The sequence below is a fragment of the Schistocerca americana genome, chromosome 2 (assembly GCF_021461395.2).
Source record: "Schistocerca americana isolate TAMUIC-IGC-003095 chromosome 2, iqSchAmer2.1, whole genome shotgun sequence".
In the NCBI taxonomy this organism is placed as follows: domain Eukaryota; kingdom Metazoa; phylum Arthropoda; class Insecta; order Orthoptera; family Acrididae; genus Schistocerca; species Schistocerca americana.
In genome coordinates this window covers 790,663,753-790,678,679 of record NC_060120.1, presented here as the reverse complement: position 1 = coordinate 790,678,679, position 14,927 = coordinate 790,663,753, and the positions used below count along the sequence as shown (strand labels likewise).

The window sequence follows — 14,927 nt, the reverse complement described above, 5'->3', positions numbered from 1 at the left end:
TGTTAAAATCCATGGAGAAGAAATAAAAACTTTGAGGTTTGCCGATGACATTGTAATTCTGTCAGAGACAGCAAAGGACTTGGAAGAGCAGTTGAATGGAATGGATAGCGTCTTGAAAGGAGGATATAAGATGAACATCAACAAAAGCAAAACAAGGATAATGGAATGTAGTCGAATTAAGTCGGGTGATCCTGAGGGAATTAGATTAGGAAATGAGACACTTAAAGTAGTAAAGGAGTTTTGCTATTTGGGGAGCAAAATAACTGACGATGGTCGAAGTAGAGAGGATATAAAATGTAGACTGGCAATGGCAGGGAAAGCATTTCTGAAGAAGAGAAATGTGTTAACATCGAGTATAGATTTAAGTGTCAGGAAGTCGTTTCTGAAAGTATTTGTATGGAGTGTGGCCTTGTATGGAAGTGAAACATGGACGATAAATAGTTCGAACAGGAAGAGAATAGAAGCTTTCGAAATGTGGTGCTACAGAAGAATGCTGGAGATTAGATGGGTAGATCACATAACTAATGAGGAGGTATTGAATAGGATTGGGGAGAAGAGAAGTTTGTGGCACAACTTGACCAGAAGAAGGAATCGGTTGGTAGGACATGTTCTGAGGCATCAAGGGATCACCAATTTAGTATTGGAAAGCAGTGTGGAGGGTAAAAATCATAGAGGGAGACCAAGAGATGAATACACTAAGCAGATTCAGAAGGATGTAGGTTGCAGTAGGTACTGGGAGATGAAGAAGCTTGCACAGGATAGAGTAGCATGGAGAGCTGCATCAAACCAGTCTCAGGACTGAAGACCGCAACAACAACAGTTTAGATGGCTTTTGCAGACCAATTGGAGGTTATTTCCCGGCTTGATAGACTGCAGTTGCCCTATATCAAATTGTCCACTTCGATTCCTGTTCACCACTATTGTACATTGTAAACAGTTATCATTCACACTCTCTATACTTGAAGTAAATTGTAATTGTGGATATGTGTTTTATATCACTTTGATATGTAAAGGCAGCCAGATAATGAAACTATGTCCAAACTTGTCACAGCAGAATTAACCGTTATTTAACAGCTGCTTTGGATGGTACAAAGAATGTGTTTCATATAACATATCAAAGCAGTAGGGCACATTCAGAGATTTGCAGTCTCATTTTAATTTCATGACAGACACAGGAAGAAAGGACTACTCTAGTGATTGTAGTTCAAGATTACGCAGTGACTGTATTAAAAACAATGCCACATACTAATCACCTTTTTTTACGTTTTCTTCAGGCTGAAAATGCAATGGTGACGATAAAACATTTACAAGGATGTACCGACACACCTTAACTTGTTAACTGCCGTGGCTACTGATGGCCACAGCAGGTAGCTCTGCTGCACCATTGGCAGTGTTGCGGCAGTCACTATGTTCATGGAAATGATGGTCAGAGAGGGCTCTATTTAGAAAAGTATGTACTGTATTTAACTTTTAATGAATATCAAGATTTCAAAAGTGATCTAGATTGTAATACAGGTGCCAAGAGTGTCAACTTTACAGAAAAATAAGTAAAATAATGATAATTCCTCCAATTCTATATTATTATGATTCAGTTAACGTATGACTGAAGGCTTCATTTCAAGTAAAATTAACAATGCAACTTGAGTAAATCTCCTTCTCTGTAAGATAAGTTAGTTATGTATGCTATAAACCACATATATAATGCTGAAAAAGAAGTAAAATTAAACAACAGGTGCTGTACATAGGAAATGTTCTACCAAGTAATCAGAGACATGGACATTGGAAACATTCCAAACTACATTATGCATCACTGATTAATATTCGAGTTGTGAGGAATAACAAGGAAAAATGAAAAAATACTGTGTAAACACAAACTAATTGGTACCCAGTGCACAATAATATTAAAACTATCCATAGAAACTGACTTCTGAGATGGAGGATTACCAGCATATGTGCCCACAAGATTTACTAAAATATTTATGAATTTATAATGCAGATGCTACACACCAAGAATACAAAATAATATTTGAAACAACAAAAACTTGTGTCACATACACTTGGTAGCTAGCAGAATGAGATTTCCAACTGACTTGCATGAAGACCGAGTGCTTAACAACTTGGGGGCGGGGTGGGGGACATGGACATGTGACATGGTAAGAAAAGTGTATAAGAGGAGCACAGACAAATAAGGAATCATTTTAGTGACGATAAAAGCCAGAAATGGAGTAACTCACTCGAATAAGCCACATGAACAAACGGCAGAATACCTGTGAACGAGTATCACAGAAATGGGGAAACTGATTAGATATTTGCATGCTACTGTTGTGAGCATCTATGGGAAGTGACTGAAAAACAGTGAAATTACAAGTAGGAGACACAGTGTTCGATGTCCATGCCTCATCAAAGAATGTGGCCTGCTCTCTGAAACAGGACACGCAGTGATCTGTGGCAGATCAGACAACAGAGTACAATGCTGGTGTAGATGCAACTGCCTTGGAGCACAGCATTCAAGTGCACATTTTTGATCACCAGACTACACAGCAGATGACCCCTGTGTGTTCCCATGTTGACCCAACGACATTGTCAAGTATATTTGCATTAAGAACAAGGCCATCAAGATTTGACCATAGATCAGTGGAAATGTGTCACATGGTTGCATAAATTATGTTTCTTGTTACACGAAGTTGAGTCTGGATATGACGTCATCTGTTCGAACATCTACTCGAAACATGCACTGCAGCAGAGACAGGCCACTAGAGACATCATTATGCTGTGGGGGCATTCACCTGGGCTTCCATGGGACCTGTGACAGCAATTGAATGCTGTATGACAGTTGTGGACTGTGTGAACAGTATTATGGACCACCTGTATCATCACTTCATGCTTGATGTCTTCTCAGTTAATGATGCCATCTTCCAGCAGGATATCTGTCCACGTCACAAGACCAGAAATGTGCTTCAGTGGTTTGAGGAATGTGATATGAACCCATGTTGCTGTCTTGGCCACCAAATTCAACTGATCTGAATCTGGAGGACAGCATGTAGGACACGATCAGGCACCAGCATTGCTCGCAAGCCATTAACCCATAATTTACAGGAACTGCAAATCCATACGTAAATGTCTTGGAAACATCAATCAAGTTTAGGTTTGGAGTCTTGTAAGTTCTGCCAATCCTGTATCACCCTAAGCTTTGGGCATGCCTCAGCAGCTACTGTTGCACACAATGGCAGAACAGTTGCTGGTCTAACTGCCTGAATCACAAAGATGGTACAAAGTTATAAAACAAAACAAAAATCTCAATCGCCAGGTAAGCTTCATGCCAATATGGTAAATGTCTGCTGAGGTATTAGCGAGTAGTGCCATGTTGAATTCTACTTGCTCGAGAGTATGTGGGGCTCTGTCTGAGTTGACTTATATTTCTGTAGTTGCCCATGATAAATCCTTGCAGCATAATGTAAATCTAGCTTGCCTCCACATGGTGCACCCAGTGTGATGCTAAATGAGCCAGAGTGGTTACTGGCAGCCAGATCATCGCACCAGGGTCTCCTGGCTATTATTTGCATGGATACATTAGAGCAACAGAATGGTACTTCTTAGAAATATCGGTCCCTGTCTCCGTTTTTGTCAGCTCAGTATCGAAGAACTTAGTCGATCAAAATCCAAACACATAAAAATCCTTCTAGACATAGTTACCATCAAGAGATGCTTGAAGATGGTGTTACCATAGTGAAGTTGAGGGGTGACACTATTGGGATTTAAAGTTCTAGGAGTCACATTTCATCTTATCTATGGATTTATTGCATCCAGGGTGAAAATGATAGTTGTTTACAAAGTACCACAATGGAGTAGAGGAACTTGAGACAACAGTTTTATACACATGTGATCTATCAAGTCAGGTAAGTACCTCAAATTGGCCTGTAAAAACCACCTAAGGTACAGTAAATGTGCTTTATGTGAGAGTTTTATATTCTCTCGCTCTCTACACACGAACTATCTGTCCTAGAGAAAAAATGAAAAGGACCTTTTTGTAGGAAATTTAATGTAGTTCAATTATTTACTGCAATACATTTTCACTAGAGGCTGTGGTTTTTTAATTATTCAAGGAAAATGTACAAAAGTGACTGTCAAATGCCCCCACACTCTATCCCAACCAATAAGGATTCTTAGTATGTTGTTCATGGTAATCCCTCCTACCACCATGCAAAAATTTGCTATAACATCACTTATTTCCCATATTCAACCTTTTTTGGTCTTCACTACTGGGCTATTATCCAACCAAAGAATTCCTACCAACATTTAACCCTCATAGAATCTACATTTTTTTATTTTAATAGCCATCATGTGGAAATGCAACAACAATTATCAAAATGGAGATAAAGTTGTAAAGTGGACTGAAGAGAAAAATCTAACATATATATATTTGATGCCAAAGACAGGGGCACATTTAGATTCTGTACAGAGTAGGAACACAAATATTGGTAATAAGGTCCACTGAGAGGCCAGTTGAGATTGCTGGAAAGAAAACTGAAATATCTTCTCACAAGACCTCGATAGGGGTGTAAGATGTATTCCAGTTGCAGTGGATGATATGGCAGATTAGTTAGTGCCATCCTTTGCAACAGCTAAAACGTGGATTGCAAGAGACATCTGAAAGGAATATATTCCAGAATGGAGTAATGAAATAAAGAGCTTTATAATGCCCGTGGAAAACAGTGACCTTGATATTATTGAGGACCTTCTGGAAAAAATAGATGATGCACACAGAGAAAGATAGGCTGAGACAACAAGAAGAAACTGAATTTCCAAGAGTCAAGCAGGGAGCCTATTGATAAAGCTTGGAGGGAGCAGTCCACCCAAGTGCAAAGACCTATTAATCACTCCAGACCACATAGCCTAAGAATTATTTCTCTCTCTAAAGCACCATGAAACCAACAACACACACATCAAATTAAACAGAAATGTAGCAGACTATGTAAAGAAGCACCACTTAACACAAGAGTTTTTGGGTGCTTTTAGCAGAAAAAAACTATCAACTGCTCTGACAGACATCAAAACAGGCAAAGCACCCCACTGTGAGAGAATATACTGAGTTTCCTGTCTGATGATACAAAACCACGCAAAAGTGGCTTGCCAAACTTTATTCAAACAGTCTATCAACAGGGCTCTTACCAAAAGCTTTTAAAACTACAAACATAATCGCTATATTAAAGCCAAACAAGCCATGCAGCTATAGGCTATTGTCTCTTTCAAGCTTCTGCAACAAACTGCTGTAGAGATTACTACTCAACAAGTCTGTGGCCAGATTGTTGGCCTCATTGCAGACAGTGCAGCCTTTCTTCACCACAGCACTAAGAGGATGGTGGGCCCATCATCCTGGCTGTCTTTTACCCCTGGGAAAGAGACTTGGTACTCATTTGATAACAGGCTGAATGGACCTGAGGTAGTCCTGGGTGGACTGAACAGAGGAAAAGTGCCCACCCATATCCAAGATTGAACCTGGTAGGGCTCCACCTGCTAGACCTCTATAGCTGCTCTCCTCAACAGAATTGGTCCAAAAATTTAACCCATCATTCCTAACAAGTAAGCTGGCTATAACCCTAATAGAAGCTGCACAGATCAGGTTTTAAGTCTTACCACGCACATGAAGGCAAACAAACAAAAACATCAATATGAAACTTCCTGGCAGATTAAAACTGTGTGCCCGACCGAGACTCGAACTCGGGACCTTTGCCTTTCGCGGGCAAGTGCTCTACCAACTGACCTACCCAAGCATGACCCACGCCCGGTCCTCACAGCTCTACTTCTGCCAGTATCTCATCTCCTACCTTCCAAACTTTACAGAAGCTCTCCTGCGAACCTTGCAGAACTAGCACCCCTGAAAGAAAGGATACTGCAGAGACATGGCTTAGCCACAGCCTGGGGGATGTTTCCAGAATGAGTGTGCGCTGATATGAAACTTCCTGGCAGATTAAAACTGTGTGCCCGACCGAGACCCGAACTCGGGACCTTTGTCTTTCGCGGGCAAGTGCTCTACCAACTGAGCTACCCAAGCACGACCCACGCCCGGTCCTCACAGCTCTACTTCTGCCAGTATCTCGCCTCCTACCTTCCAAACTTAACGGAAGCTCTCCTGCGAACCTTGCAGAACTAACACTCCTGAAAGAAAGGATACTGCAGAGACATGGCTTAGCCACAGCCTGGGGGATGTTTCCAGAATGAGATTTTCACTCTGCAGTGGAGTGTGCGCTGATATGAAACTTCCTGGCAGATTAAAACTGTGTGCCCGACCGAGACTCGAACTCGGGACCTTTGCCTTTCGCGGGCAAGTGCTCTACCAACTGAGCTACCCAAGCACGACCCACGCCCGGTCCTCACAGCTCTACTTCTGCCAGTATCTCGTCTCCTACCTTCCAGACTTAACAGAAGCTCTCCTGCGAACCTTGCAGAACTAGCACTCCTGAAAGAAAGGATTCTGCAGAGACATGGCTTAGCCACAGCCTGGGGATGTTTCCAGAATGAGATTTTCACTCTGCAGCGGAGTGTGCGCTGATATGAAGCTTCCTAGCAGATTAAAACTGTGTGCCTGACCGAGACTCAAACGCGGGACCTTTGCCTTTCGCGGGCAAGTGCTCTACCAACTGAGCTACCCAAGCACGACCCACGTCTGGTCCTCACAGTTCTACTTCTGCCAGTATCTCGTCTCCTACCTTCCAAACTTAACAGAAGCTCTCCTGCGAACCTTGCAGAACTAGCACTCCTGAAAGAAAGGATACTGCAGAGACATGGCTTTGCCACAGCCTGGGGGATGTTTCCAGAATGAGATTTTCACTCTGCAGCGGAGTGTGCGCAGGAGAGCTTCCGTTAAGTTTGGAAGGTAGGAGACGAGATACTGGCAGAAGTAGAGCTGTGAGGACCGGGCGTGGGTGAGTGCTTAGGTAGCTCAGTTGGTAGAGCACTTGCCCGCGAAAGGCAAAGGTCCCGAGTTCGAGTCTCAATCGGGCACACAGTTTTAATCTGTCAGGAAGTTTCATATCAGCGCACACTCCGCTGCAGAGTGAAAATCTCATTCTGGAAACATCCCCCAGGCTGTGGCTAAGCCATGTCTCTGCAGTATCCTTTCTTTCAGGAGTGCTAGTTCTGCAAGGTTCGCAGGGGAGCTTCTGTTAAGTTTGGAAGGTAGGAGACGAGATACTAGCAGAAGTAGAGCTGTGAGGACCGGGAGTGGGTCGTGCTTGGGTAGCTCAGTTGGTAGAACACTTGCCCGTGAAAGGCAAAGGTCCCGAGTTCGAGTCTCGGCCGGGCACACAGTTTTAATCTGCCAGGAAGTTTCATATCAGCGCACACTCCGCTGCAGAGTGAAAATTTCATTCTGAAAAACATCAATAGTTTTTGTATACTTAGCTGTTGCTTGTGGAAGACAGGTCTTCTGTAAAAGCTGATTAAGGTAGTTCCACTCCATACAATAATGAGGGTTATCAGTAGCATGCTACCTTCCCTCATGTTTTGCAGCACAACAATGTAAATGAGCAGGGAAAGCTGAACAATAGGGGTCTGTTCTGGCTCCCACTTCATTCAGTTTATATATCTCGGATCTGGCTAACACTGCTGTAAGTAAATTTAGTTATGCTCAAGCCCAACATAAAAATTATATAATCACTTGACAAGAAAGATAGTTGCTTTCTCATAAATTGCAAAAACGAAAATCTCTTTTAATAATATAGTGCCCAAACACTAACTAGAGCACCCTACATATCTAGAAGTGACTTACGACAAAATCTTATCTTTTGAACAAAATATTTTAAACATTGCTCCCAAGATAAGGACACACCACAACATTACCCGGAAGCTCAGTGGCATAGCATGGGGAGCTCAGTAAACACATTACCGAACTTCAACAGTAACAAGTAAGTGTGGCAAACTTTGTAGTCAATACTGTACATCAGTCTGGTGGAATAGTGTTGACTCCAGAGCAATTACACATGACAGTGAGTTTGATTACTGGGCACACCAAGTCTACTCTAAAGTATTGGCTTCCCAAAACTCAGCCATATAGCTCCACCCCCTCTGCACAGACAGGAAGCACTCGTAAGGGAACACAGGAAAATTGTGAACAATCCTGAACTGCACATTCACCAGGACAAAACCTTGCTACAATCCCAAATCACAGCCTATGAGAGGGTGCCCAAAAAAAGAAACAAAGGGATAACATTGTTGTGGGCACATTACTGCCGCTAGGAGTGTGTAGCACAACTCATTGCCAATTCAGTGCCACCTGTGTTGTTGGACTGGCTTATTCTGTTCATCTGCATTGATTGTTTTTGCTAGTGCTGTTTTGTTCGTGTTTCATTTTTTTATAATGGCACGTTTAATTGAACAATGTGCAGCTGGAAATTTTGTTTTCTACTCGGTAAAAATGCTGCTAAAGTGTTTTAATGTTAAAAACAGCTTACCAAGGTGACGCTATGAGAAAAACTCAAGTGTATGCATGGTTCGCTCAGTTTAAAAGTGGTGACATGTTGACTGATGACGAACCTCGTTCTGGACATTAAAAAAAAAGTACTTAAACAACTCGAGAGCTTGTTCTCACAGACTTTCGACAGTCAATTGATCAACTGTCAAAGATTAGTGGGTTATCTTGGAGCTTGGTTCAGTGAATTTTAACAGAAGATTTGAGATTGAATAGGGTTGCTGCCAAGTTTGTTTCTCCGGTTCAGACTGACAATCAAAAGGATCATCGAACTGAGACATGTTGTGCTTTGAAACAACGGCTTGAAACTGATCCAGATTTTCTGTCAAAGGCCATTACTAGTGATGAATCATGGTGCTATGGTTATGACCCAGAAACAAAGCAGCAGTCAAGCTAATGGAAGACAGCATCGTCACCCTGTCCAAAAAAATGTTGTTGAGTCAAATCAAACAACAAAACAATGCCGATTTGATTTTTTTGATGCCAAGGGCACAGTTCATTCAGAGTTTGCTTCACAGGCCAGACCATCATTCAAACCTTTTACTGGAAGTTTTCAGAAAATTGCGCAACAGTGTTCAAAGACCCAGTTTGTGGCAGACAAGAGACTGGTTCTTCCACCACGACAGCACACCTGCACATGCAGCCATCTCTGTTAGACAGTTTTTGTCAAAAAATGGCATAGTTTCGTTCTCTCATGCATCTTACTTGCCTCACCTGGCTCCACACAAATTTTCTTATTTCCACCTACGAAAAGGGGCATGAAAAGACACCAATTTGACAACATTGAGGAAGTCAAGAAAAAAATGATGGAGGAGCTGTCACACAATTCTGAAGATAACTACAAAAACATGTCTTGAACAGTGGAAGCGCTAGTGGTACAAATGTATTCATTGTAACGGAGAGTATTTTGAAGGGGATAAGTTTGTTTTCTACACTATTTGGAAATATATAGCTTTTTGGCTGAACATCTTTTTGCAAGAGCTTCAGTATCAGTGCCAAATGGATGGATTTGTGGAATGAAATGCTCCCTACTATCTACCTGATCTAACAGATCTATCAGAAGTGACCAGTGGTTTTGGACTCCTTTCACATACTTGGAAAAGCTTAAACAGAATTTGCACAGGACAAAATGTTTGAGCAGAAAATATGTACAATTGGGGCAAACTTCCAACAGCAAACTGCAACTTTGAAGATCGAAGACAATCCATACTTCACATTATTGAAGAATGTGAGGTGGGAACATACCTTCATTATCCATTGGAGTTCTATGTTCCAATAGTCATGTGCCTTGAGTGGATAGCTGCAACTAATCTTAGCATATAAAATTTAAATTTCAACACTTTTTTAATGTTTTGTCATGCCATTTGAATAGTGATCATTACTTAAACACATTTATTGGCATGGGAGGGATATAGCCAACCAACCAAGAGGGCCTGGGGCAGAGAAGTGAAAACATAGTGCTGTGCAAATTTGGTTTTTAAATGTTGGAAAAAAAGAAGATAATTTTGAGATTCTCACATTTACACTGAGAAAAACTCAGAATAATTAATAAGTACTCTGACAGCTGTATAATGACACCCTCCTAATGGGATATTTGCAATTCCAGAATCATCAAATTTATTGCTAATAATCACACAATATGCAAATAACACAATACATTCAGCTTCTGTAAGAATGTTGTTAAACGTGAATGCAAGAAGAAATATATTGAAAGTAAATTATGGGCAATGGAAAACAGCAGGATACTTTTCAACATTCAATACATCTGCATTGATAGCACACATAGAAATCAAATAAATGTGCTAAGAGTTTGACCATTTGTATTGAATCCTAAGAGGTAAATCAAATTCCAGTGACTGAGCCTACCACTGTTGAATGAAAAGACAAATCTTACTGTAGTACATGTGGATCATCAGCATGTGAAACTCTCTGTACAAAACCACTGAAATACACAAACTGCCATTGTTGTCATAGTGTCTGTAGCAAGGCCTATGTAGTTAAGAATTGTAAAAATCATTGTATTGAAGTAAAAAGACCATTAAAGATTATGCAACCTCCAACCATTATTACCTCCATTTTTACAATCCTGAAGAAAAATCTCTACCTAAGAATATTGCTCGTATACAGGTGGAAAACACTGATGCCGACACAAATATGTGCACCTTTAAAATGCACTTATAACAGAGTAACTGTGTGAACATATCATTTCCCAAGTCAACAACAACTGGAACAAGTAGCTATTTGCATATTGCTATATCACTGCAAGTAACTAAGGTCAAATTCGCATGAAGTGTACTACATGCTTGGAATTGTAAATTATTAGCAATTCAGCACCATCACACTTGAGAGTAAGTAAGAGTAACATCATCTACATTTTGTATACAAAGAAAGAATATGCAATGAATTATTGTGTATGAATTTCATTTGAGTTTTGTCTGTAAGAAGATCGTGTTATGCCATGTCTAAGAATGAGAAACATCTACACTGATAAGCCAGAATGTTATGACTACCGACTTACTATTGATATAAACCTGTCCAGGTGATAGCAGCATCACCTTGCAAGGAATGATTGCTAGTCGGACACGTGCACGGTGCTTGTATCGGTGAGTGTGCTGTCTGTGTGCAGAAGAGGGAAGGCATGTAATCTATTTGAGTTTGACTGGGGGTAGATTGTGATGGCCAGGAGACGTGGCACGAGCATTTCACAAACTGCACAACCTGTCGGGGGTTCGAGGAATGCTGTAGTGAGTGTCTTCAAGATGTGGTGAAACCACATCCGGACATCGTTTGTTGGGCGACCACCCCTCATTACAGATGTCAGACATTATAGGCTGGGCAGACTGGTAAAACATGACAGGCAGTGAACTGTGGTGGAACTAACATCAGATTTTAATGCTGGAAAATGTGTATAAATGTGTCTGAACACACAGTGCACTGATCTCTCCTAAAAATGGGCCTCTTCAGCTGACGACCCATGCATGTGTCAATGTTAACACCACGACATAGGCAACTGTGACTGAAATGGGCTTGTGATCATTGGTACTGGATGTTGGTGCAGTGCAGAGCGTTGTGTGGTCTGATGAAACCTGATACATTCTTCATCATGCTGATGGGAGGGTACGAATCCATCATCTTCCAGAAGGACAGTTTCTTGACACCTGTATTGTGGGACAGAACATAGAAGACCTGGAAACAATTTAATGAGGTTATCGATGCCAGGACTTATACATATTCAGATAAATAGGTCATGTATAGAACACGTATTTCATAAATAACTGACACTGGACTCACATTCGGGAGGACGACGGTTCAATCCCACGTCCGGCCATCCCGATTTAGGTTTTCTGTGATTTCCCTAAATCGCTCCAGGCAAATGCCGGGATGGTTCCTTTCAAAGGGCATGGCCGACTTCCTTCCCCGTCCTTCCCTAATCCGATGAGACCGATGACCTCACTGTCTGGTCTCCTTCCCCAAACAAACCAACCAACCAACCATAAATAACTGTTACCATTGCCGTAATTGATTTAACTTGAATATCAGTTTATAATTATCTTTAGACTTATACAGGCTTGTTTCTGGCTTTCAAATATATATAACATCATTTGTGACTGACTGGCTGACTCATTGCCCAGCCCATACCGCTAAGGGTAAAAACTTGAAGTTTGAAAAAGATGTAGATACTATACAACAAGCATCATTTAACAAGGGATTTTTTTTAAATTACAAGCTTAAGGGGGTGAAATAGGGGATGAAGGTTTTTTTTAAAAAAAAAAAAAAAAGTCACCACTAAGGCAATTTTGAAGCTAGACCTACAAAAATTGGTATTTGGTTTCTTGGCCAGCAATAAAGAAATACATGATTCACCATTTTTGGAAACTTAACCCTGTGGGGCTGAAATAGTGGGTGACAGGTTTTTTTGTAAATATATCACTATTAAAGAATTACTAAAGTATTTTCAGCTACATGTATGAACACTGGTATTTGACTTCTTGGTTACAAATAAAAAAAATCATTTTTCAGTGTTTTCAGAAATTGAACCCCTAAGTGGGTGAAATAGGGGATGAGATTATTTATGAAAATATTTTATTATAAAAGCACTTTTATATCTAAATTTGTGAAAATTCAAATTTGGCTTCTAAGTTTCACCATTTTTAGAAATTCAACCCCTATGGGGGTGAAATGAGGAATGACAGTTTTTATGGAAATATTTCATTGTGTAAGCATTTTTGAAGTGAAATCTATGAAAATTTGTATTAAGCTTATCTGTAATAAATAAAACATACACATCACTGTTTTTGGAAATTCAACCCCTAAGGGGGTGAAATAGGATCTGACTGATTTACTGACACATCATCACCCAGCCCAAACCTCTAAAGATAGAAACTTGGACTTTGGAGAGAGTATGGATTTTATGTTGTTTAAGAAGGGAATGTCGGAAATTCCGCAAACGCAAACACAAACACAACTTGCACACACATCTGCAGTCTTAGAGAACTGAAACTGGTTTCAGTTCTCTGAGATTGGAGAGGTGTGTGTGTGTGTGTGTGTGTGTGTGTGTGTGTGTGTGTGTGTGTGTCTACTGCTGTCAAAGGCCTTATGGCCGAAAGCTTTAATTGTGTGAATCTTTTTGTTGTGCCTATCGCAACTCAGCATCTCTGCTGTATGGTGAGTAGCAACTTTCCTTCTCTGGTATTGTATTTCAGTTTTTTGTAGGGCATCCTTCTGCATCTTGACTACGTAAAAGCATAATTTTTATTTTAAGTTTTTAATTATATAAATATTGTAATAACACCATTTTATGTCTGGATTGTTAAACTTGAGGGCAGCAGGTATACAAAAGTTTGTCAAGACAAGTATATTTTAATGGGATTTGATAATACAGTGAAGTTGTAACCAGGGCCCTGTGTCCATTATTTCTTTGATTAGAGTGCTACATTTATGTTTCTTCATGTGTGATGAATCCATTAGGAATTTAATGCACTGAGGCAAGATACTGATAATCACCCCTAAAACAACGAAGAAAATCTAAGTAGCATTCTACTATGAATGGTTTCAATGTTTTGTAATATTAAATATGTTTAAATATTTTATAGCATGCTGTTAGGTGTAGTATTATGGAGAATATGGAATTGGGGAGAATTTAGGGATCTGTAGTAAGATTATCTTGTTTTTAAGTTTCAGATTTGCAACCACTTGCAGACTTGAAGCATTTTGAAAGATGAACAAAATTAAACTAGAAAAACTTAGGAGTCATGCTGCATATTGGAAGGACAAGAGAAATTAAGAGCTGAAGTGGTGTGAATGTACAGACAAGGTTGGTACTATTACACTTCCCTGGGGTACTCCTGACACTTTTGCCTCTGATGAACACTCGCTATCCAGGACAATGTACTGGATTCTGTTAGTTAACAAATCTTCAAACCACTCATATCTGGCAACCCATTCCATATGCTAGGACCTAAGCTAACAGTCTTCTGTGGGGCATGCGTCAAACGTTTGCTGGAAGTATACGATTATGGAATTTTCTTGTTGCCCTTTGCACATGGGTCGCAGGATATCATGTGACAAAAGGCCGAGTTTAGTTTCCCACAAGTGATGCTGTCTAAATCCATGTTAATTGCAGACAGAAGCTTTTGTGTCTAAAGGAAATCTATTTCTGTGTCCTCTGTATGTGAGACGGTGTAATGATCAAGCAACTCTATGCCTGTGTAAATCATTTTTTGAATGCAAAATTTTAAACTTCAGCTTTTCTTTTGCTATTTTCTATTGCCATACCAGACCAATGGACGAGTGACCAGATATAAGCCCTTGGGCCACTTAATAATCTTACATAGGACCAGAATTTTCTCAGCACAGATTTCTACTAACTTTTCTTCACATGTCTACATTCTCTTTCGACATAAGGGTGTAATAGTCTCTGCTTCCTCAGCATTTTTCAAATTTTGTTATTACACTGTGGTGGATCTTCTCTGCCCTTAAAACACTTACTCAGCACATCCATCTCCAGAGAGTGATTTACAACCAGTTTAAACTTCGTCCACTTTTTATGATCCTCATATTGGAATTAAACTATGCCCATTCACTGTCTAAGTTCAGATGCTAATAAACAAGGAAAAGTCCAGAATGGAATAACAACAATATTGAGACAACTGTTTATCTCCTCTTTCCAGCATAAAACCTCTTCTAGCTTTCTTAATAGATTTATTAACTTTAGTAACCATTGTTGCTATGATAACATCATGATCACCAATCACTGTCTCTATACTGACACTGCTGATAAGGTTAGCCCTATTTATAGCTACAAGAGCTAAAATGCTCCAATCCTAAAACATTTCCATTTCGTGTGGGTTATTGAAGAAGTGGCACAGGACAATTTTCAGAAAATGTGTTCCGATCTACTTCACAGGACTTATCTGTCACTGCCACCTACAATGAATTCATAGACATACCAGTCTATACT

General features: G+C 40.2%; 1 long non-coding RNA gene across 2 annotated transcripts in view; it reads left to right on the top strand.

Annotated features, from left to right (window-relative positions):
- The first annotated feature begins 1,277 nt into the window (after positions 1-1,277).
- The window catches only part of LOC124595255, a 30,727-nt gene continuing 17,077 nt past the window's right edge, over positions 1,278-14,927 (top strand). For both annotated transcript variants that reach the window (XR_006978188.1, XR_006978189.1), the window contains exons 1-2: positions 1,278-1,450; positions 13,643-13,781. This is a non-coding gene — a long non-coding RNA (uncharacterized LOC124595255). The remainder of the gene's footprint in view (positions 1,451-13,642; positions 13,782-14,927) is intronic.